This window comes from Mustela nivalis (assembly GCF_964662115.1).
Source record: "Mustela nivalis genome assembly, chromosome: 11".
Lineage (NCBI taxonomy): Eukaryota > Metazoa > Chordata > Mammalia > Carnivora > Mustelidae > Mustela > Mustela nivalis.
The window spans coordinates 67,029,042-67,051,764 of NC_139030.1; the positions used below are offsets into that span (position 1 = coordinate 67,029,042).

Here is a 22,723-nt window from a genome sequence, read left to right on the forward strand (position 1 = left end):
TTAAATGCTTAATAAGACTTAATACCAGTCCTTTCCCAACAGAAGCAAGAGGAGGGCAGAAAGAGCTTCAAAGAAGCAATGGGAAAACCACACACCAAAACACAGCAAGAGTTCTACACAGTTGCAGAAGGGCTGCAATGGTGTAAGTTTTTAGTAAAGGTTGTCAAAACTCAGAAGTATCACTATAAGGATACTATAAAAACACAAGAAAGAGGATGAGAATATGCAGTGGGGTAATTGCCAACTCAGAAAATGTCTTATAGAAGCAACAGCATAAAGAGAAACAAAGTCTTAACCAAAGTCATCTGATGGCTAAACTCTAGACGTCTTGTAACCAAGATCTTTGCCTTTATTTTCCTCCCAGCAGTTGACTGCAATTTTACTGCTTTAAATAAAAGCCTACAAATAAAACATATATATTTGCTGTTTGCATTTCTGAAATCTTTCTTTAGCCCTATAAGGCTCTGATGGCCATGGATACAAGTACTACTATTGCCGCTGCTGCTGCTGCTTTTCCTCTTGCACACGCGAACACTGAACACTGATGTACACTCATACACCCAGATCTGGGGAGAAGGAACATAATCTCTGATAAAAGAAAGTATAATTTCTTTCTTTGGGCAGTCTTGTCAGATGTCTTTTATTTTTCAGTTGGTATCTCAGCTAGGCAACGAGGGACGTTAAGCCTGATTTACCTGCACAACATTTTAAATCTGCTGAAATCACGCAAGTTTACCCTAGCCCAGCAGAGCACTGAGTATATTTTTCTTAAATGCATTATTATCGTGAGCCCAACCAGCAAACCTATTATTTAATTGAAGTTTTACCTTAATAATTTCTATAAATTAAAATAATATTTCCATTTTAATATTATGAGTTATGAGCAAATAAAAAAAATACCTGCTTAGACTTCATAAATGTGTTAGGATTTCACACTATTATCTTCCCCAGAGGCAGCCAAGCCTCAATCAATAATTGTATAGTGACATTTCAAATCCTCATATCTCAAGCTAACAAATAAAGCCAGCAGGGTAAGAAGCAAGTTTATTAAATATTATTTGAGGAATGCTTAAAAGATTGAAAATATTTTTTTCCTTCCCCAATTCATCATAGGCATGATATGAAAATGCCACTGCAAATCTACTGAGTAGACTCAAAATATTCAAAGGCTCTGTTAATAGGCAAATGTTAGTTTTGGAAGGGAAGGGAATGGGGGGATGGGTGAGCCTGGTGGCAGGTATTAAGGAGGGCACATATTGCATGGAGCACTGGGTGTGGTGCATAAACAATGAATCTTGGAACACTGAAAAACTAAAATTAAATTTTAAAAATCTTACAGGTATAACCTGAATTTTCTTACACCTTTAACACAGGTGTGCTAAAATGCAGTTCTATTTAAAATAATAATTTAAATGTTCCTGGCTTATATGTCCACTTATGTTAGGACCTCAGGCCTTCAGCAATCCCCACATACTGCCCCACTCCCCACCTCCTGCAAACTCCTTTCCAGTGTTTCTTGGATTTTTCAGAGGGGATCTCAGACCTACCCCTGAATAACCATATTCCAGCTAGCTCCTGAAGTGATTTCAAATGGGTTCTTTCACCATTCCTAAAGTACCCCAGTCCTTAACAGAGCCCTCCAGAAATAAAATCTACACAAGGAACTATGTCATAGCGAAGATCACCTCACTTCCATTTTGATCCCAGGATTTATAGAGTGTTCTCTTTCTCTCTCTCTCTCTCTCACCTCCCTCTCTAAATTCCCTTTAAATTTCAGCAAGAGTCCCTCTGCTCTCCATGGAGCTCAGCTATGTTTCCAGCAGGGCTTGGGGACAGCTCTAGGTGTCTGCAATCACGATGCACACTGACCCAGCCCACCCCTCCCCAACCTTCCAGCAGCCAAAACTCTTTTCTGAGAGTTCATTCAACCTGGCTGCTACTTCTCCCAAGGCATTCTTCAGGGTTTGTGCAAATGTGCTTCTGGCAAATACCAGATAAAAATTTGCCAAATATGCCTGAATTTTGGTCTTATTTGAGACCATATTCACATATGAAAAGATGAGGAAAGAAATATTAACACAATATCATCCATAACCACTTTCATGAGAATTAGATTCCTTTTTTCAGCTTTCCTGAGATACAATTAACCAATAAAAATTGTACATATTTAAGGTGTGCAACATCATTTAATATATGTGTACATCATGAAATGATTATCACAGTCAAGCTAATTAACACTAATATCACCTTATTTTGTGTGTGGGGGGGTGAGAACAACTTAATAGCTACTCTTAACAACTTTCAATTATACAATACGGTATTATTTACCATAGTCCCCAGGCTGTACATTAGATCCCCTGAACTTACCCATCTTTCAACTGAAAGTTTGTAGCCTTGCCCTTGGACCAACATCTGCCCATTTCCTTCATTTCCTAGCCCCTGGAAGCCACCATTTTATTCTCTGCTTTTATTCTAATAGTTCTCCAATTCTCTGATCCTATCCTCTATTCTGCATTTGGCATTTTTAGATTCCAAACATAAGTGAGATTATACAGTATTTGTCTGTGTCTGGCTTACTTCACTTAGCATAGCGTTCTCCAGATCCTTAGACCAGTTGACCATATGGTCTCTGAACCATATGACAAATGAGACTTGATGAGCCTAACAAAAGGGGAGAGGGACATAAAGGCTAAAAAATGAAGAAGCTTAGAGGTCCTTCCCCAGAAGAAAAGTCCCTGGAGCCAGTGCTATACCTGGTGCCACTGCCCCCTGAAAGGCCACAGGGAGCCTGAAGATATTGGGCAGGGCAAGGGACACCTGGATGCAAGAAGCTAAAATGGGAATGGAGTGTTTCTGAGAATCAGTCTTAGAAATAAATGATCAAGGTGTCTGGCTAGCTCAGTCAGTGGAGCATGTGACTCTTGATCTTGGGGTTACAAGCTCTATCTCCCAATTTGGGGATAGAGATTACATAAAAAATAAATAAAATTTTAAAAAGAAATAATTATCTTTTCCAATGAAATTCCACATTAAATTTTATGTTTGTTATTGGTTTTCACTGTAAATGGCTCTGTTCCATCTTTAGCCAGTCATAACATCAGCCGACATGACACCAAACATCCAGCCAATTCAGCCATAATCAAAACTCTAGTTAACCAGCCAGCTGTTTTCTGTACATAACACCAAGCAATCAACTGGACTAATGATATGCCTGGAATGATGGAAAAGACCAGATGTTTTGGCATTATGTAAATGCCAAGTGCCAGTTGAAAACAAGAGTGTTAGCTGTCACTTTACATGTAATCTTAAAATGATCCACCCTGTTCTCTCTCATGACCAGGACACAGACTCAACAAAGATCTAAGAGGGGCACGCAGAAACACATGTACAAACAAGTGCTAAAAACGCTAGCTAGTAAGCATGCGTGTTATGAAACATGTCAGAGGGATAGGGGAAATAAATTATTTCACACAATCTCAATTTTATAAACTTTACTAAAAAATGTGCCCCTTCCCTGCCAGTTTGTGCTCTTCTCTGCCCTGTCCTGCCCTGCTCCCCATCTCAGGGAATGACTTTTCTAGGCTCTTCTGCCCTCTAGCTTTGGCGTATAGGAGACAATACTGGAAGATGAAGATCAGGAGGAAGAGAATAACGAGGTAATTTTCTTCTTCTGTCTCTGGTGATGTCTCCACAAGCCATAGGTCTTGCCAGTAGACCCTTCTTCTACAGCTCTAGTTCACTCCTGAAAACCCCAACTACAGTCCCTCAAGTTCCCATGTCACCTGTGTAATCTGTTTCCTAGACTAAATATCACCAACTCAGAGACATAGAGTGACTTTTATTTCTCTGGCTGGACTCTGATACATAGGATAATCTGAAAAACTATCTTCTTATCCTGGGATTTCAAGAACAATCTGAGGCCCATGACATAGCAGCCCAGGTGCTAAGTTCTCCTTTCACTCTCCTCTCCTTGTTAAGTGTTCCAACTGAGAGGAAAAAGAAGTCAGTAAAAGTGACTTATCAAAGCTCAGTCCCACCCCAAATTTCCCCTGGTGGTTCTTATGAGACAGAACCTCCAAGTCAAATGTTTACAACACTTTCCAAAATCAGCAAACAATCCTTTCTGCCGGCCTCCACTCTCTTTAAATCTGTAAATGGACATTTTTATTATGATTGTGGTAAGAACACTTTACATGGGATTCACCTTCTTCAAGTTTTAGGTGTATAAGACGTTGTTAACTATAGGCACAATGTATGGCAGTTCTCCAGAACTTACGCATCCTGCATAATGGAAACTTTATACCTGTTGGTTCATAATTTCCCCCTCCATTCAGCCCCTAGTAACCAACATTTCACTCTCTGATCCTACGATTTTGACCATTAGATGCCTCTCATAGGCAGAATTATGTAGTATTTGTCCTTCAGTGACTGGTTTATTTCACTTAGCATAACATCCAAGGTCTGTCCATGTTGTCACATATTACAGAATTTCCTTTTTTTAACCTAATATTTCACAGTACGTATACACCACATTTTCTGGATCCATTCATGCATCAGGGGATATTTAGGTAGCTCATCTTGGCTATCATGAATACTGCTTCAATGAACATAGGTGTGCTAACATCTCCTCAAGATCATGATTTCAATTCTGTTGCATAAATAGAAGAAAATTGCTAGATTATATAATATTTCTAATTCCAATCTTTTTAAGGAGCTTCCATATTGTTTTCCATAGCAAATGCACCATTCTGCATCCCCACCAACAATGTAAAAGGTTCTAATTTCTCTACAGCCTCACCAATACTGTTTTTATTTTGTTTTTGTTGTGGGTTTTTTTTTTTTTATAACAGCCATCCTAACATGTGTGAGGTGATGTCTCATGGTTTTGATCTGCATTTTCCTGAGGATTAGTAATATTGAGCATATTTTCATATACTTGCTAGCCATTTGTATTTCTTCTTTGGAGAAATGTCTATTCGAGTCTTTCATACATTTTTAAATCAGGATATTAGGGGGTTTTGCTATTCAGTTCTGGGAGTTCCTATACATTTTAGAAATTAACTCCTTACTTGGTATATGGTTTGCAAATATTGTCTCCTATTCTATAAGTTGCACTTTCTGTTGACTGTTTCCTTTGCTGCGTAGAAACTTTTTAGTTTTTTGTAGTTCAAATCATCTATTTTGCTTTCACTGCCTGTTTTTGGTGTCATAGCCAATAAATCATCATCATAACCAATGTCATAACTCTTGCCCCTATATATTCTTCTAGGAGTTTAACAGTTTCAGGCCCTTATTTTAAGTCTCTAATTCATTTTGAGTTGATATTTGTGTATGGTGTAAAAGTTCAATTTCATTCTTTCACATGGGGATATTGAGTTTTCTCAACACCATTTGTTGAAGAGACTATCCTTTCATCATTGTGTATTCTTGGCACCTTTGTTGAAAATTAATTGATGATATATGCATGGACTTATTTGTAGGCTCTCTATTCTGCTCCAATGATCTACATGTCTTTATGCCAGTACTTAATTTAACTTGAGAAAAAGTGAGAAAGTAAGAGGAGGGGCAAAGGGAGAGGAAAAAAGAGAACCTCAAACAGACTCCCCATGGAGGGGAGGAGACTGACTCAAGGCTAGATATCATGACGCTGAGATCACAACCTGAGCCAAAACAGAGTCAGACACTTAACGGACTGAGCTGCCCTGGCACCCCCTATACTATTTTAATTAGTGTAACCTTGTATTATACTACAAAACCAAGAAGCATAATGTCTACAGCTTTGTTCTTCTTTCTCAAGTTTGATTTGGCTATTCAGAGTGCTATGTGATTCCACAAGAACTTTTAATATTTTTTATATATCTGTAAAAAATACCATTAGAGATTTTATAGGGATTGCAATAACTCTGCAGATCACTTTGGAAAGTATGGAAATTTTAATATTAAGTCTTCCAGTTCATGAACATAGGATGTTTTCCATATGTTTGCGACTGTTTTAATTTCATTCATCAATGTTTTTTTAGTTCTCAGCATACAAGTCTTTCACACTCCCTGATTTGGTTTATTCCTATGTAATTTACTCTTTTTATTACTATTGTAAAGGAATTATTTTCCTAATTTCCTCTTCAAATAGTTTGTTGTTAGTGTATGGAAATGCAGCTGATTTTTGTACGTTGATTTTGTATCCTGAAACTTTACTGAATTCCTTTATTAGATCTAGCAATATTTTCTAATGAAGTTCTTAGAGTTTTCTCTATATAATCATGCCATTTGCAAACAAGGACATTTTAACTTGGATGACTTTTATTTTTCTTGTCTAATTTCTCTGGCTAGGACTTCCAGTACTACATTGGTTACAAGTAGTAAGAGCGGGCACCCTTGCCTTGCTCCTGGTCTTAGAGAAAAAACTCAGTTTTTCATATTGAGTATGATGTTAGCTGTGAACTTTTTATATACAGCCTTTATTACATTCAGGTAATTTCCTTTTATTCCTAGTTTGCTGAGACTTTTTATCATGAAGGTGCACTGAATTTGGTCAAACCCATTTTCTGCATCTACTGAGATGATCATGTAATTTTTATCCTTTATTCTCTTAACATGGTACATCACATTAATTAATTTGGGTATGTTGAAACATCCTTGCTACCCAGGAATAAATTCCACCTGATCATGGTGTATAATCATTGTAATTTGTTGTTGAATTCATTTTGGTAGTATTTTATTGATGATTTTTGCATCTATACTCATTAGGAATATTGGCCTATAGTTTCCTTGTGATATTTTTATCTCATTTTTATGTTAGAATAATCCTGATCTCATAAAATGAATTTAGAAATATTTCAACCTCTTTTATTTTTTATGAGTTCCAGAAGAATAGGTGTTAATTCTTCCTTAACTGTTTTGTAGAATTCACCAGTGTAGCCTCCAGGTCCTGGGCTTTTCTTTGCTGGAAGGTTTTTGACTACTGATTCAATCCTGGTAGGTTGTATGTTTCTAGAAATATACCCATTTTTTTCCCTAGGAATGTATCCATTTCTTCTAGATCTAATCTTTTGGTGTATAATTGTTCATAACAATCTCTTAAGATCCTTTTGATTTCTGTGGCAATAGTTGCAATGCTGCTCTTTCATGTCTGATTTTATTTATTTGAGTCTTCTCTCCTTTTTCTTAGTCTAGCCAAGCTCTGTTAGTCTAGCCAAGCTCTGTCCATTTTGTCTATCTTTTCAAAAAATAATTCCCATTTTCATTTACTTTTTCTATTTCTATTTTCTATTTATTTATGCTTGAATCTTTATTATTTCTTTCCTTCTTCTAAGTGTGGGGTTAATTAGTTCTTCTTTTCTACTTCCTTGAGTTGTAAGGATAAGTAATTTATTTGAGATCTTTCTTTTGCTTAATATAGTCTTATCATTAATAGATTCTCCTAGTACTGCTTTTGGTACGCCCCTTGGCTTTAGTATGTTGTGCTGTCATTTGTCTCCACACATTTTTTAAATTTTTCTTTTGATTTATTCTTTGACTTGGTGGTGGTTCAGGAGTCTGTTGTTTAATTTTCACATATTTGTAAATTTTCCAAATTATATTATTATATTTGAAGCATCCAGAATAGGGAAATCCATAAAGATAAAAAGTAGATTGGTGGTTGCTATGGGCTGGAGGGAAAAGAATAATGGGGAATGACTGCTAACAGGTATGTAGTTTGTTTTGAAGTTGATTAAAATGTTCTAAAATTAGATAGGGATATTGTACAACTTTGTGTATACAATAAATACTGAATTATATAGTTTATAAGGATGAACTTCATGGTATATGGATTATAACTCAATAAAGCTGCTATAAAAAAAAATCAAATGCCCTAGTGATTCAACTGCAAAAGATACTGAGTAGGACCAACCTATGACATAGAAGAAAAGCCAGAACAGCATGGTGTCACTGAGGCTGAGAGAAGAAAATAAGTATTTCAAGAATTAAAGAATGTTCAACAAAGTCAAATGCTGTTAAGCAACTGAGTAAGAAGATAATAAAATTACTGCTGGGGGTTCCTGGGTGGCTCAGTCAGTTAAGCATCTGACTCTGGCTCAGGTCATGGTCTCAGGGTCCTGGGATGGAGCTCTGTATTGTTCGTCTCTGAGCTCAACAGGGAGTCACCTTGTCCTTCTCCCTCTCCGTCTGTCCCTCTTCCTGCTCATGCTCTGTCCCTCTCCCAATAAATAAAATCTTTAAAATTAATTAATTAATTAACTCACTGCTGAATTTGATAACCAGTGCCAATAAAAAATAATATATTTGACTTCTCTTTGTGATCTTTACCAATGCAATCTATTAACAAATATTACTACAAAATATGGCAAAAGTACTACCTTTATAGTATTTGTCAGCTTTCTAAATTTTATTTTCTTAGTCTAAATAAATATTCATTGCCACACCTATAAAAAAAACTTACGGGTTGGAAGAAAAACTAAGGATATATTTCAAAAATAGGATAAAAAGTTTAATAATGGAAATACAAAAGAAAAATAATGAAATTAGAAGAGCACAAGAAGTCAAACATTTGAATGTTACGTATTCAATGAGAAAAAAGGGAAATGGGGAGAAGATTATCAAAGAAAGAATTCAAGAAAATTTTCCAAAGTTAATGGACATGAGTTTCCACAATAGAAGAACCCAGTGAATACAAAGGAAATTAAGCCACACACCAAATACCATCACTGTGATATTTAGAGCACAGTTGCAAAAAAACAAACAATCCAATAGGGTCCAGAAAAAAAGGAGAAAGGAATTTCACACAAAGTTTTAAAAATTATAATGATGGAGATCTTTTCAACACTGAAATGAGAACAATGGAAGTACGTCTTCAGAATTTTGAGGGGGCATTATCTGCAATCTCCAACTCAATATTCAGTAAAAGTAACAAAATGTTACTTTTTTGGTAGAATAAAGACATTTTCAAAGGTACAGACATGAAAAACTGTACTTGCCATGCAAAAGCTCAAAAGCAATGGGAGAACTTGTTCCTCTGATACAAGAGAATAAACTAATAAGGAGGAGATAAATAATTCAGGAAGCAAAGGATATAATACAGGAAAACAAGGCTTGTGAGGGAAAATCCCAGGATGACAACTGTGCAACAGAGCTAGTGGGCAACTGCTCTAAGATCAGAGCAAGTGAAAGGTAGCAGGAGAGATTCCTTCAAGAAGCTGAATCTGATAAAACCTAATGTGCCTGGAAGTGGAGAAATGGTATTTGTACAATTAGGGAAGGGTTTGGTCTAGGATAGTGATAAAATCATTGAACAATAAAAGAACAAAAACAACAATAAAACCAGACTCATAAACTTTAGGGAGAACAAAATATTGTTCAGAAAAAGAAAACAGATCGTGGTACACTACTTAGCTTATCCAAGATTAACAATTACATAGTCACAAAAATAGAAGCCCTGACTACTTAATCTGATCAAATAGCCATCCTGAGAGGGAGGTAAGACCAGAAGTGGACTGAGCATAGTCAAGGCAAGTGGCATTAAATCAACATCTTCCAGAGTAGTAAGACAAATATAGTGCTAAAAATATTTACCATTTGAATGTCTCTTTTCATTGACCTTGTATATGCTAACAGTCTATATTCCTAGACTTATAGCATAATATTGAACATACAAGAGATGCTAAGAAAACAGTTTATGGTAAATCAGTTATCTAAGTGCTTATTTATAAAGGGATTATATATCGATAGTCAGGAAATATGAAAATGTTTGATCTTAATTTTATGTAAAAGTGTCCTCAAATATAGTTCTAGAGAGAAGAAAGTATCTTGAAACTATATGTTAAGATTTTGAACTACTTTTTGCAATTCAGCTTATGACATTTTCCTCACAGAAAAACTATTCTCAATATAACATTCAAAAAAACATAATATTTTAACACATTTAAAACTTTATATCATCTGTCCATGTTTGCTGGTGGATGGTCAAGTAAAATACAGAGAAACAAGTCAGTATGAAAGCTACTGAAAATCTCACTATTCTTTCTATTTATGAATATATCTTTTGATTAAGCACACTAACAGCTTCATCCTTATTTACATGCAAACCTATCCTCTAACACTTAATCATCAGGACCAGTTCATGGTAAGACTATAGAAGCATAGCCCACACACTGAAATTCTGAATGCAATGACTATCTGAGTCATTCCTATTTCTTTATCACCAAATCCTTCAGAAATCTTTAGCTGTTATCTCTCACTGCCCCCAGAGCTTTCTAATTTTTCCCCTAGCAAGTGAAAAGTCTCCAGAAATTTGAAGGAAAGAGAAGGCATAAGCCTAATCAAAGGAAGACTGATTACTTTCTTGACATTCTGTAAAAAGAGCAATAGCTTCTTAAGGGGCTAAAAAGCTTTCCTTAGTCATTCATTTTTAAAATAAACCTGTAATTGGACCATTTTGGTTTTAATGGCTCCTTTGATTTAGAAAAAGCAGATTCATTATAATTAGTATTTATAAATTCATGTCCAAGAGAAATTTATTAAGAATCATGGTTAAAGTTTGCAATGGACCAACAGAAGAAAATTTTTCTATTAATCCTGAGATGATTTTGCAGAACATTTAAAAAAATTATTTAACACTAAGATATTGTAACTGGGGATTTAAACTATTTTTTAAAGATTGTTAAAACTGCCACAAAACAGAAAAATCCTCCCAATGTATTATTCCACATAACACTGGAAAACCAAAGCAAACTCTGAAGAAGTAAAGAATTTACATATCATTGCCTCGAAAAATATCGCTAAGTACACAATAATAGAGCGTAATTTTATTTGAAAATTCAAGACACTTTAAAAGACTAATAAAAAGAAAATGTTAAAATTATAATCCTTTTATAGAGTCTGAAGCTTTATACATATATTCATGTGTATACATTTATATCATTTCTGAATTGTATTACTGTGTTCATAAAAATGTTGTTCTCTTTTTAAGGGAGATTTAGATACTAAATTTTGCACTGAATCTTTAGGGATTTATGCCAAAGCTAAAGCAATATACCAAAGCAAAATTCAAGGAAGAGTAGTTTTTAAACAAAATGAATTGAAAGGTAATAAAGTGCTTATCCAGTAGGAAGTTACACATACAATCTTCTAGTTTGAAGTCAAAAGATTAAAGCTGCTTTTCACTAACCTATACAAATACACAAACTATTAAAGTAGTTGGCATATATATTAGTTCCACTTTCACTCTTCCCAAGAATTATTTGCCAGATAGAAAGGTTATGACCTCTTTGAACTTTAACTGCTCCACATGAAATAAGGAAAGCAATACTCTAAGATTCTAAGACCCTGGAGAGATTGTAGGAGAAAAGGATACCACATTTCATGATATTTTTCCACTATAGTCGATGTACAGTTCAAAGAACTTTCTAATTCAGAGAAGCTCTATGACCCAGCTTAGATGAGCTACTGGACTACATAGACATAAGTGCGTCTTATCAATAATTTTCTGGCTATTCTCTATCATAAACTCTGTGGGATTTATTTGGTCTTTAATAGCAATAACTCTAAAAGTAAAAATGACCTTCAAGATCCATCAGTATATCCAGAAACCTTTCCCAAAATGGAGTAAGAAGGATGGATTTAGCACCATCACCACTCCCTGTGTTATAAACTGGAAAATCATTAAAAAACAAAGGAAGGGGCGACTGGGTGGCTCAGTGGGTTAAAGCCTCTGCCTTCAGCTCGGGTCATGATTCCAGGACCCTGGGATCTAGTACTGCACTGGGCTTTCTGCTCAGCAGGGAGCCTGCTTCCTCCTCTCTCTCTGCCTGCCTCTCTGCCTACTGGTGATCTCTGTCTGTCAAATAAATAAATAAATAAATAAATACAATATTAAAAAAAAATACAGGAAACAATGGCTTACCAATACTAGAGTAGAGACATTATAAGATTATGACCTCTGTGAGAAGAAAAAAAACAGACAATGGGACCTCAACATTCACCAATTTACTTCCTAGAGACAATTTCAAGGCAATAAGCAGAGTGTCAAGCAGTTTCACTGAGCTAAAAGAGCAGAAATCAGAATTCAGGTAAACTAAGAAAGATAGAACTCATGGAGTGTAGCACCACAGAGGAAAAAGCTGCATAAAAAAAAGAACTCCGAAGTTCTATAGTGGGGTCCACTTAAGACTTTGGATACTTATCTGTGCATGCATACAAGAAACAGCCCAAGGCTGGGGAAAGAACCACAAGAAAGTGGTCAGAAAAACCCTGTGGCTCACATGAGGCTAAGAATTTGTTTTACCATAAGCCAGAAAGGGGGAGAAATATATATATATATATATATATATATATATATATATATATATATATATATAACAGTAAGTAGAATCCTCAGAAGAATACTACATGCCAAGGCACAACATAATCAAATTGCTAAAAACCAGGGATGAAAAGAAAAATCTTAAAATCATCCAGAAAAATAAGATACACTGTGACTCATTACATACAGAGCAATAAAGAGAAGAATGACCACAGACTTTTCATCAGAACCTGTGCAAGCAAATGTATTGAAAGAAAAATAATAAAAATGCCTATCAACAGCTCTTTCCAAAGGGAAAATATCATTCAAGAATGATAAATAAATATGCATTTCCAGATGAATAAAACTAAGAAAATTCATCATCAATAGAACTACACTCCAACAATGTTAAAGGAAGTTTCTTAGGCAGAACAAAAATAATATCAGATAGAAAGTTAAACTTTCACAGAGCATGGAAGAAAGCCAGAAATTATATACATGTGAAGGGTATAAAAAACAATTTTCTGATTTTTTTAAACTACCTTCAAAATATAATTGAGTGTTTAATGCATAGTGTAGCTTGCAATTTATAACACATGTAGAAGTAAAATATATGACAATAATACCACAAGGGTAAAGAGATGGAAGTATACTACTGTAAAGTTCTTATACCACACATGAAAAGGTATAATACTGGGGTTCCCTGGTGGCTCAGGTTTTGGCTTAGATCATGATCTTGGGATCCTCAGATCAAGCATGAAGTCAGGCTCCCCACTCAGCAGGGAATCTGCTTGAGATTTTCCTCCTCCCATTTTGCCCCTCCCCCCAACCTGGGCACAGAGGCCTGCATGCGCTCTCTTTCTCTCAAATAAATAAATAAATATAAAAAAAAAAAGAAAGAAAGAAAGAAAAGGTACAATATTATTTGAAGTTAGACTAAGTTGAAGTTACATATTGTCAACCCAAGAGAAAATAATAAAAAGCAAAACAAGGAGGTAAAAATACAACAATGGAAATAAAATGTAATTATAAAAAAAGTCAATTAATGTCCATAAAAGAAAGAGGAACAGGAAAAAGAAACATAAACAGGTGAGGCATAGAAAAGATTGAGATAGCTAGATTTAAATCTAACCATATGAATAATGACATTAAATATAAATAGTCTAAACATTTCAAATAAAAGACAGATTCCTATATTGAACCAAAAGAAAAAAAATGACAAGAAAATCTCTTTAAAGAGACATAAGTAGCTCAAAAGGATGGAAAAATATATGCCCTATTAATACTAGTCAAAAGAAAATTTGAGTGGCAATATTAATATTAGACAAAGTATACATACTTCTGAGCAAGAAATACCATCATATGAAATCATATTATCATATGACTAAAGGAGAACTTATCACAAGAAGAAATTTGTCAGCAAGACATAATAATCCGGGGTGCATGGGAGGCTCAATGGGTTAAGCCTCTGTCTTTGGCTCAGATAATGGTATCAGGGTCCTGGGATCGAGCCCTGCATTGGGCTCTCTGCTCAGCAAGGAGCCTGCTTTCCCCTCTCTCTCTGCCTGCCTCTCTGCCTACTTGTGTTCTCTCTCTCTGTCAAATAAATAAATAATCTTTAAGACATAATAATCCTAAACATGTATGTATCTTCTAATAGAACTTTCAAAAGCAAAGTGTAAAACTGACAGAACTAAAAGGAGACACAGACAAATCTTAATTAAATTTGGAGATTGACACCTCTCATTCAGTAACTAATAGAATATGTAGAAAATCTGAAGGACACAGAAATTTGAAAAAGGCTGTCAACTATCTTCACCTAGAAGACATTTAAAAATACTATACAGAGCAGAACACACAAATTCTCCAAACTGAACATTTGGATTGGCAAACTGAACATTTACCAAAAAGATCATATTCAGTTCCATAAAATGTCTCAATAAATTTAGGAGAATTGAAATCTTATAAAGTATGCTTCAGGTCTACAAAATAGTTAAAATAAAAATCAATAAGGGATATATGGGAAACTCCCAAATACTTGAAAATTAAACAATGTATTTCTAAGTACCTCCTGAATAAAAAAGAAATTATAAGGAAAAATTGAAAATATTTTGAATTGAATAAAAATAAAAACACAAAAAATCAAAATTTATGGAATGTAACTAAAGCAGAGGTTAGAAGGAAAATTACAGCAAATGCTTGTATTAGAAAAAAAGAAAGGTCTCAATGTAAATAAGAAGCTTCTACCTTGAGAAAAAAAAAAAAAAAAAAAAAAAAAAAAAAAAAAAAACAGAAAATTAAGCCAAAAGCAAGCAGGGAGAAGAAAATAATAAAGAGCAAAAATCAATGGCATTCAATTACATAAGAAAACTATTAATCAAGATAGTCATATTGATATGAATATATTAATAGTAGGAGATCTTAACATGCCTCTCTCAGTAACAGACAGATCATCAAAGCAGAAAACCAATAAAGAAACAAGAGCATTGGGGTGCCTGGGTGGCTAAGTGGGTTAAAGCCTCTGTCTTTGGCTCAGGTCATGATCCTAGGGTCCTGGGATCGAGCCCCACATCCGGCTCTCTGCTCAGTAGGAAGCCTGCTTCCTCGTCTCTCTCTGTCTGCCTCTCTGCTGACTTGTGCTCTCTGTCTGTCAAATAAATAAATAAAATCTTAAAAAAAAAAAAAGAGCATTGAATGACACATTGGACCAGATGGACCTCATAGATATATACAGAACATGCCACCCTAAAACAACAGAATACTCATTCTTCTCAAGTGCACATGGAACCTTCTCCAGAATAGACCACATACTGGGTCACAAATCAGGACTCAACTGACACCAAAAGACTGACATTATTCCCTGCATATTCTCAGATCACAATGCTTTGAAACTGGACTCAATCACAAGGAAAAGTTCGGAAGGAACTCAAACACCTGGTAGCTAAAGACCACCTTGCTTAAGAATGCTTGGATCAACCAGGAGATAAAAGAACTTAAACAATTCATGGAAACCAATGAGAATGAAGACACTTCGGTCCAAAACCAATGGGATACAGCAAAGGCAGTCCTAAGGGGGACATACAGGCCATCCAAGCCTCCCTCAAAAAAATTGAAAAATCCAGAATACACCAGCTGTCTCTACACCTTAAAGAATTGGAGAATCAACAACAAATCAAACCAACTCCACACATAAGAAGGGGGAAAAAAATCAAGATTAGAGCAGAGATCAATGAGGTAGAAACCAGAGATACAGAGATACAGTAGAACGTATCAATGAAACTAGAAGGTGATTTTTTCAAAGAATCAATAAGATCAATAAACCATTGGCCACACTAATCCAAAAGAAAAGAGAGAAAGCCCAAATTCATAAAATTATGAAGGAAAAGGGAGAGATGAAAACTAACACCAAGGAAGAGGAAACAATCATTAGAAGTTATTACCAACAGTTATATGCCAATAAGCTAAGCAACTTAGATGAAATGGATGCATTCCTAGAAAACTATAAACTCCCAAAATTGAACCAGGAAGAAATTGACAACCTGAATAGACCGATATCTAGTAATGAGATTGAAGCAATGATCAAAAACCTCCCAAAAAACAAGAGCCCAGGACCTGACAGATTGCCTGGGGATTTCTACCAAACTTCCAAAGAAGAAATAACACCTATTCTCCTGAAGCTGTTCCAAAAAATTGAAACAGAAGGAAAAATTCCAGACTCCTTTTATGAAGCCAGCATTACCCTGATCCCCAAACCAGGCAAAGACCACACCAAAAAGGAGAATTTCATACCAAGATCACTGATGAATATGGATGCAAAGATTCTCAACAAGATCCTAGCAAACAGGATCCAACAGCACATTAGAAAGATTATCCACCATGACGAAGTGGGATTCATCCCTGGGTTACAAGGATGGCTCAACATTCGCCAATCAATCAATGGGATAGAACAAATCAATAAGAGAACAAAGAAGAACCACATGGTCCTCTCAATTGATGTAGAAAAAGCATTTGACAAAATCCAGCATCTGTTCCTGATTAAAACACTTCATAGTATAGGGATAGAGGGAACATTCCTGAACTTCATAAAATCTATGAAAGACCCACAGCAAATATCATCCTCAATGGGGAAAAGCTTGTAGCCTTCCCGTTGAGATCAGGAACACAACAAGTATGCCCACTCTCATCACTCTTGTTCAACATAGTATTAGAAGTACTAGCAACAGCAATTAGACAAGAAAGAGAAATAAAATGTATACAAATTGGCAATGAAGAAGTCAAACACTCTCTATTCACAGATGACATGATTCTTTATATGGAAAACCCAAAAGACTCCACCACCAAACTACTAAAACTCATACAGCAATTCAGTAACGTGGCAGGATACAAAGTCAATGTGCAGAAATCAGTGGCTTTCTTATACACTAACAATGAAAATACAGAAAGGGAAATTAGAGAATCGATTCCATTTACTATAGCACCAAGAACCATAAGATACCTGGGAATAAACTTAACCAAAGAGGTAAAGGATCTGTACTCAAGGAACTACAGAACACTCATGAAAGAAATTGAAAAAGACACAAAAAGATGGAAGACATTCCATGCTCTTGGATCGGAAGAATAAACATTGTTAAAATGTCTACACTGCCGGGCACCTGGGTGGCTCAGTGGGTTAGGGCCTCTGCCTTCAGCTCAGGTCATGATCCCAGGGTCCTGGGATCAAGTCATGCGTCGGGCTCTCTGCTCGGCGGGAAGCCTGCTTCCTCCTCTCTCTCTGCCTACCTGTGATCTCTGTCAAATAAAAAAAAAATTTAAAAAAAAAATTAAAAATAAATAAATAATTTAAAAATAAAATGTCTATACTGCCTAGAGCATTCTATACTTTTAATGCCATTCCGATCAAAAGTCTACCAGTATTTTTCAAAGAGCTGGAGCAAATAATCCTAAAATTTGTATGGAATCAGAAGAGACCCCAAATTGCTAAGGAAATGTTGAAAAAGAGAAACAAAAATGGGGGCATCACGTTGCCTCATTTCAAGCTTTACTACAAAGCTGTGATCACCAAGACAGCATGGTACTGGCATAAAAACAGACACATAGACCAGTGGAACAGAGTAGAGAGCCTAGATATGGACCCTCAACTCTATGGTCAAATAATCTTTAACAATACAGGAAAAAATATCCAGTGGAAAAAAGACAGTCTCTTCAATAAATGGTGCTTGGAAAATTGGACAGCTATATGTAGAAGAATGAAACTTGACCATTCTCTTACACCGTACACAAAGATAAACTCAAAATGGATAAAAGACTTCAACATGAGACAGGAATCCATCAGAATCCTAGAGGAGAATATAGGCAGTAACCTCTTTGACATCAGCCACAGCAACTTCTTTCAAGGTATATCTCCAAAGGCTAAAGAAACAAAAGTGAAAATGAACTCTTGGGACTTCATCAAGATCAAAAGTTTCTGCACAGCAAAGGAAACAGTCAACAAAACAAAGAGGCAACCCACAGAATGGGAGAAGATATTTGCAGATGACAGTACAAACAAAAGGTTGATATCCAGGATCTATAAAGAACTCCTCAAACTTAACACACACAAAACAGATAATCATATAAAAAAAATGGGCAGAAGATATGAACAGACACTTCTCCAATAAAGACATACAAATGGCTATCAGACACATGAAAAAATGTTCATCATCACTAGCCATCAGGGAGATTCAAATTAAAATCACATTGAGATACCACCTTATACCAGTTAGAATGGCCAAAATTAGCAAGACAGGAAACAATGTGTGTTGGAGAGGATGTGGAGAAAGGGGAACCCTCTTACATTGTTGCGGGGAATGCAAGTTGGTGCAGCCCCTTTGCAGAACAGTGTGGAGATTCCTCAAGAAATTAAAAATAGAGCTTCACTATGACCCTGCAATTGCACTACTGGGTATTTATCCCAAAGATACAGATGTAGTAAAAAGAAGGGCCAGCTGTACCCCAATGTTTATAGCAGCAATGGCCATGGTCACCAAACTGTGGAAAGAACCAGATGCCCTTCAATGGACGAATGGATAAGGAAGATGTGGTCCATATACACTATGGAGTATTATGCCTCCATCAGAAAGGATGAATACCCAACTTTTGTAGCAACATGGACGGGACTGGAAGAAATTATGCTGAGTGAAATAAGTCAAGCAGAGAGAGTCAATTATCATATGGTTTCACTTATTTGTGGAGCATAACAAATAACTTGGAGGACATGGGGAGATGGAGAGGAGAAGGAAGCTTAGGGAAATTGGAAGGGGAGGTGAACCATGAGAGACTATGGACTCTGAAAAAACAAGCTGAGGGTTTTGAAGGGATGCGGGGCGTGGGGGGTGGGAGGTTGGGGGAGCCAGGTGGTGGGTATTGGGGAGGACACACATTGCATGGAGCACTGGGTGTGGTGCAAAAACAATGAATACTGTTACGCTGAAAAGAAATTTAAAAAAAAGAAAAGAAAAAAATCAATGGCATTAAAAACACAAAAACAATATAAAAACAATGAAACCAAAAACTATTACTAGGAGAAAATCAATAAAATCAATAAATGACTAGACAGACTGAAAAAAAAAGGAGACACGAATTACCAATATTTGGAATGAAAAAGAAACATGACAGATCCTAAAATATTAAATGAAGATGACTGCCCCTGAAGAGTTTATAAATCTAGTTGGTAGGACAGGCTCTATGCACAGAAAACAATGAACAATCATACTCATATCAATAATGATAGTAGTAATAATAACAACAACAATAATCCATTACCTATTATATGCCAGAAGTTCTAAGTACTTATATATATCAAACTGTTAAACTGTCACAACCATAATAGGTAGATACCATTATTAATTACATTCTACAGATGGGTATCTTAGGCACTCACCCAATGTAGATATGACAACAATAGATAAAAGATAATTTAGTAATTCAGACTCAGAAAGAAAAATCAGGACAAGGAGGAGAAAAGAGGATTGCACTGACCTTGCAAATTTGTCATGGAAGAGATAAATCTTAAACTAGCTCTAGAAGGTCTATTGTGATGTCTACCAAGTTTTTAACACTAGGTGTCACAATCTTGTGTTAGCAGAGATCTAGTACTTCAACAGAGTAGTTTAAATCAATGTTTCAGCCATTTCAACAAACATTTATTGAATACCTACTATGCTTTTGGCTCTGGGATCATAGACACAAACAAAAGATGGAGATCTCTTGAATATGTATACACAATATGCAGCATACTGGTAGATGTCATTGAGGTACAGTCTTTACTCTCAAAAAGCTCATAATCTAGTTAATCTATGTATGTGTGTGTATGGGTGTGTGCATGTGTGCAAACAAAAAGCAACTGAGACTAGGTAATTATGAGCTAAGCTGAGCAACATTATATATGAGTTAGGAAAATAGAAGATTAGTGTGTTATCCAGACATAGTTTCATGAAGGAGATTCTTTGTAGCTGAATACTGAAAAACTAGTCACATATATAGAGAGAGGGAGGGAAAATAGAGGGGCAATACCAGCTGTTGATAAGATGAGGAAAATTCAAATGGGAATAAGCAGTCTGCTTAGCTAAAGGTAGGTAATGCCAGGAAATAGCTGAAGATAAAGGTAAAGGTGAAAAGGGGGCAGGAGCATTATAAAATGGAGCGTTGAAAATATAGGCTTGATAGGTTTCTCCACCAAATTCTAACAAAACCATTCTATTTTAGTCAGGCAATGAGAAAGGGCATAAATACAAGAGGGAGTGCAGAGAATCCCCAAAACAATAGAGAAAAATGTTTCAGTGATCATTTGCTATGCACACAATTTCCTAGGAACTCAGAAATATCAATAAAAATTAAAATAGAGAAAAAAATATATCTAATCTAAGATTTTATTGATTTTTAAAAGACAAAAGCTTCTTTAAGCAATTAATTAACAAGCATCACTAATGCGACCAAATATCATCAAAACCATATAAAAGAAAATAGGAAGCTAGAGTAATATAGTCATTGATATTCCTGTGGGCTGGTAAAGTGTCTGCTCCGCTCAAATGACAGGGCACTGGGTCTTCAGTGTGTCCAAGGGATATTCCCATTGCAATTTGTCAGCAGACTGGCAAATGTTCTTAGTGACAGGAACACACAGCCCAGGAATACAGTCTTATCCACATTCATGGCTCAAAGCACCTCCGTGCAGTGTTGTTCTTCCAGCTCCCTCTAATGACCCCAAATACCAATTAAACAGCTTCACCACCTCAGGATCTAAATTTGGATATAGGTATCAAGTTTGAATGCCTGATGAGACTAACTAAATAATTTGCAGAAGTGTGAAGTAATTAGTCCTAGAAAAAAAGAAAAAAGAAAGGAAATCCCCAGAAGTGGATCTGAAATGGTTCCTGTTCCTGTGTAAGTTTCATAAGATCACAGCTGAGAGAACATTCTACCATAAATTGAAAGGCTCTGCATTAACAGCAGGAAACAAAAACCCATTTCACAACTCATCCCCCACTAATTCAGAATATCCGCCACAAATTCTCAAGTCGTCACATTGTCATATATCGCCACCTAATGTCCACAGGCAGATGTATTTAACACCAGCTGAGCCCAAAGGTGGCATTTTTCCACGGGCACCTTCAAGGGCTTCCTGCTAGACTTATCTGTTCACCACCTCAGGATTCCTAGTGTGATCCCTCATTCTACTTCAGGGCATACCAATGAAAGTGTAATAAAGAATTTATTTTATTGTAGTTAAACTCCTATTTTGTGGATTGTCCCCAAATACTTTGAAACTGTGAAGTTCTCAGTTCCAGACAACTTTCTCTCCCCACTCCACTCCTCTTTTTTAAGAGACAGAGGTGGGCAGGGGGACGAGGATCCCAAGAAGGCCCCATGTCCAGCACAAAGCCCCAGCCAGGGCTTGATTTCACAACCTAGAGACCATGACCTGAGCCAAAATCAAGAGTCAGAAGCTCAACCGACTAAGCCACCCAGGCGCCCCAGGATGACTCTTCCTTGACACTTAGCATACATCTGACTCCTCACAATTCCTTCTTACTGTTCTCTATTATTGGGCTGTAGACTCTATAATGGATGTCTCTAGAGTACATACATTTTGATAGCATTATCTGCTGGATGAGATATAAGTGGAAAGACAAGGCTGTATCAGAAATGCATCCCATTGTTCATAATACCAACATTTCAGTGGCTTTAGAATTGATTCATTTTGTAGATTCACCTTTCCCTCCCTCTACTCCAAAAACCACACAGTGCGAAAGAGAAAGAGATGTTAATGAATAATCAAAACCAAACATGATAACAGAATATAACAAAATTAAAATAATTACAAAGATTATTTTACTTCAGAGACCCCACTTCTTTCCAACTAATCTTTAGAGTATAAGCCTAAGCAAGCCATTTCTAGACAGGAAGTATGACACATTTTTAAAGATACGAGCTATTAGAGGGCAATAAATTCTCTCAAAGCATTTTAGACCTACATTACGGTCTGAATCAGACTTTTCCTGTACTAGGAAAAATAGAAGATGCAAGCAATTAGATGGCTGTAGACACATGAATACAGGACAGCTTTCTTAGTTTGTCTTGGAGTTAGATGTGCTAGATTGTCATGTAAAATTTAGGGCACACTTACACTAGAAAATTACTTTTTGTTTATCTGAAACTCAAATTCAACTGAGTGTCCTGTATTTAATCAGGCAACTCTCCTTGGAATGAAACAAAAGACCTTGGTGGAGAAAATAACTAGGCTCCTAGCAGAACCAGAGTCATTTTTATGAAAATGGCTGCTTTGGTGGGGTTCCAGAGACCAGTATCAAAGCAAAGGCCCAACACTGTATGCCTTCAAATAATATTCTGTATTAGTTTAATGCTTCAAAATTTATGAAACATTTCACATTTATTACATTATCTGGATTCTCCTAATGACAATCTTTATGCAGTTATTTTTATGCCTGTCTCAAAGGTTATAGATATTAAGGAATTGTCATGGTGATCCAAAGGAAACTGTACAAAAAAGCAGAACTTGAATCCAAATCTCCCAGTATGGTACAATGTCTACAAATAAAGAAAATGTTTGTATGGACACTACACAAGACCTTCCATTGTGACATAAGGCCAGGAAAATGAAGATATTCTCAGTTACTGAGCAGTCTTACATACTTTCAGACTAGAGTCCCATTTGATTTTTTAAAGATTATTTATTTATTTGTTTGTCAGTGAGAGATGACAAGCAGGCAGAGAGAGGAGGAAGCAGGCTCCCTGCTGAGCATAGAGCCCGATGCAGGGCTCCATCCCAGGACCCTGGGATCACGACCTGAGCCGAAGGCAGCGGCTTAACCCACTGGGCCACCTAGGTGCCCCCCATTTGATTTTTTAAAGCACAGAACATTCACTTCATTTCCCCAAGTACGATAA

At 36.1% G+C, this 22,723-nt stretch overlaps 1 long non-coding RNA gene across 3 annotated transcripts in view; it reads right to left on the reverse strand.

The window, feature by feature from the left end:
- Nucleotides 1-22,723, reverse strand: part of LOC309843937 — a 138,348-nt gene that overhangs the window by 111,160 nt on the left and 4,465 nt on the right. The window lies entirely within an intron of this gene.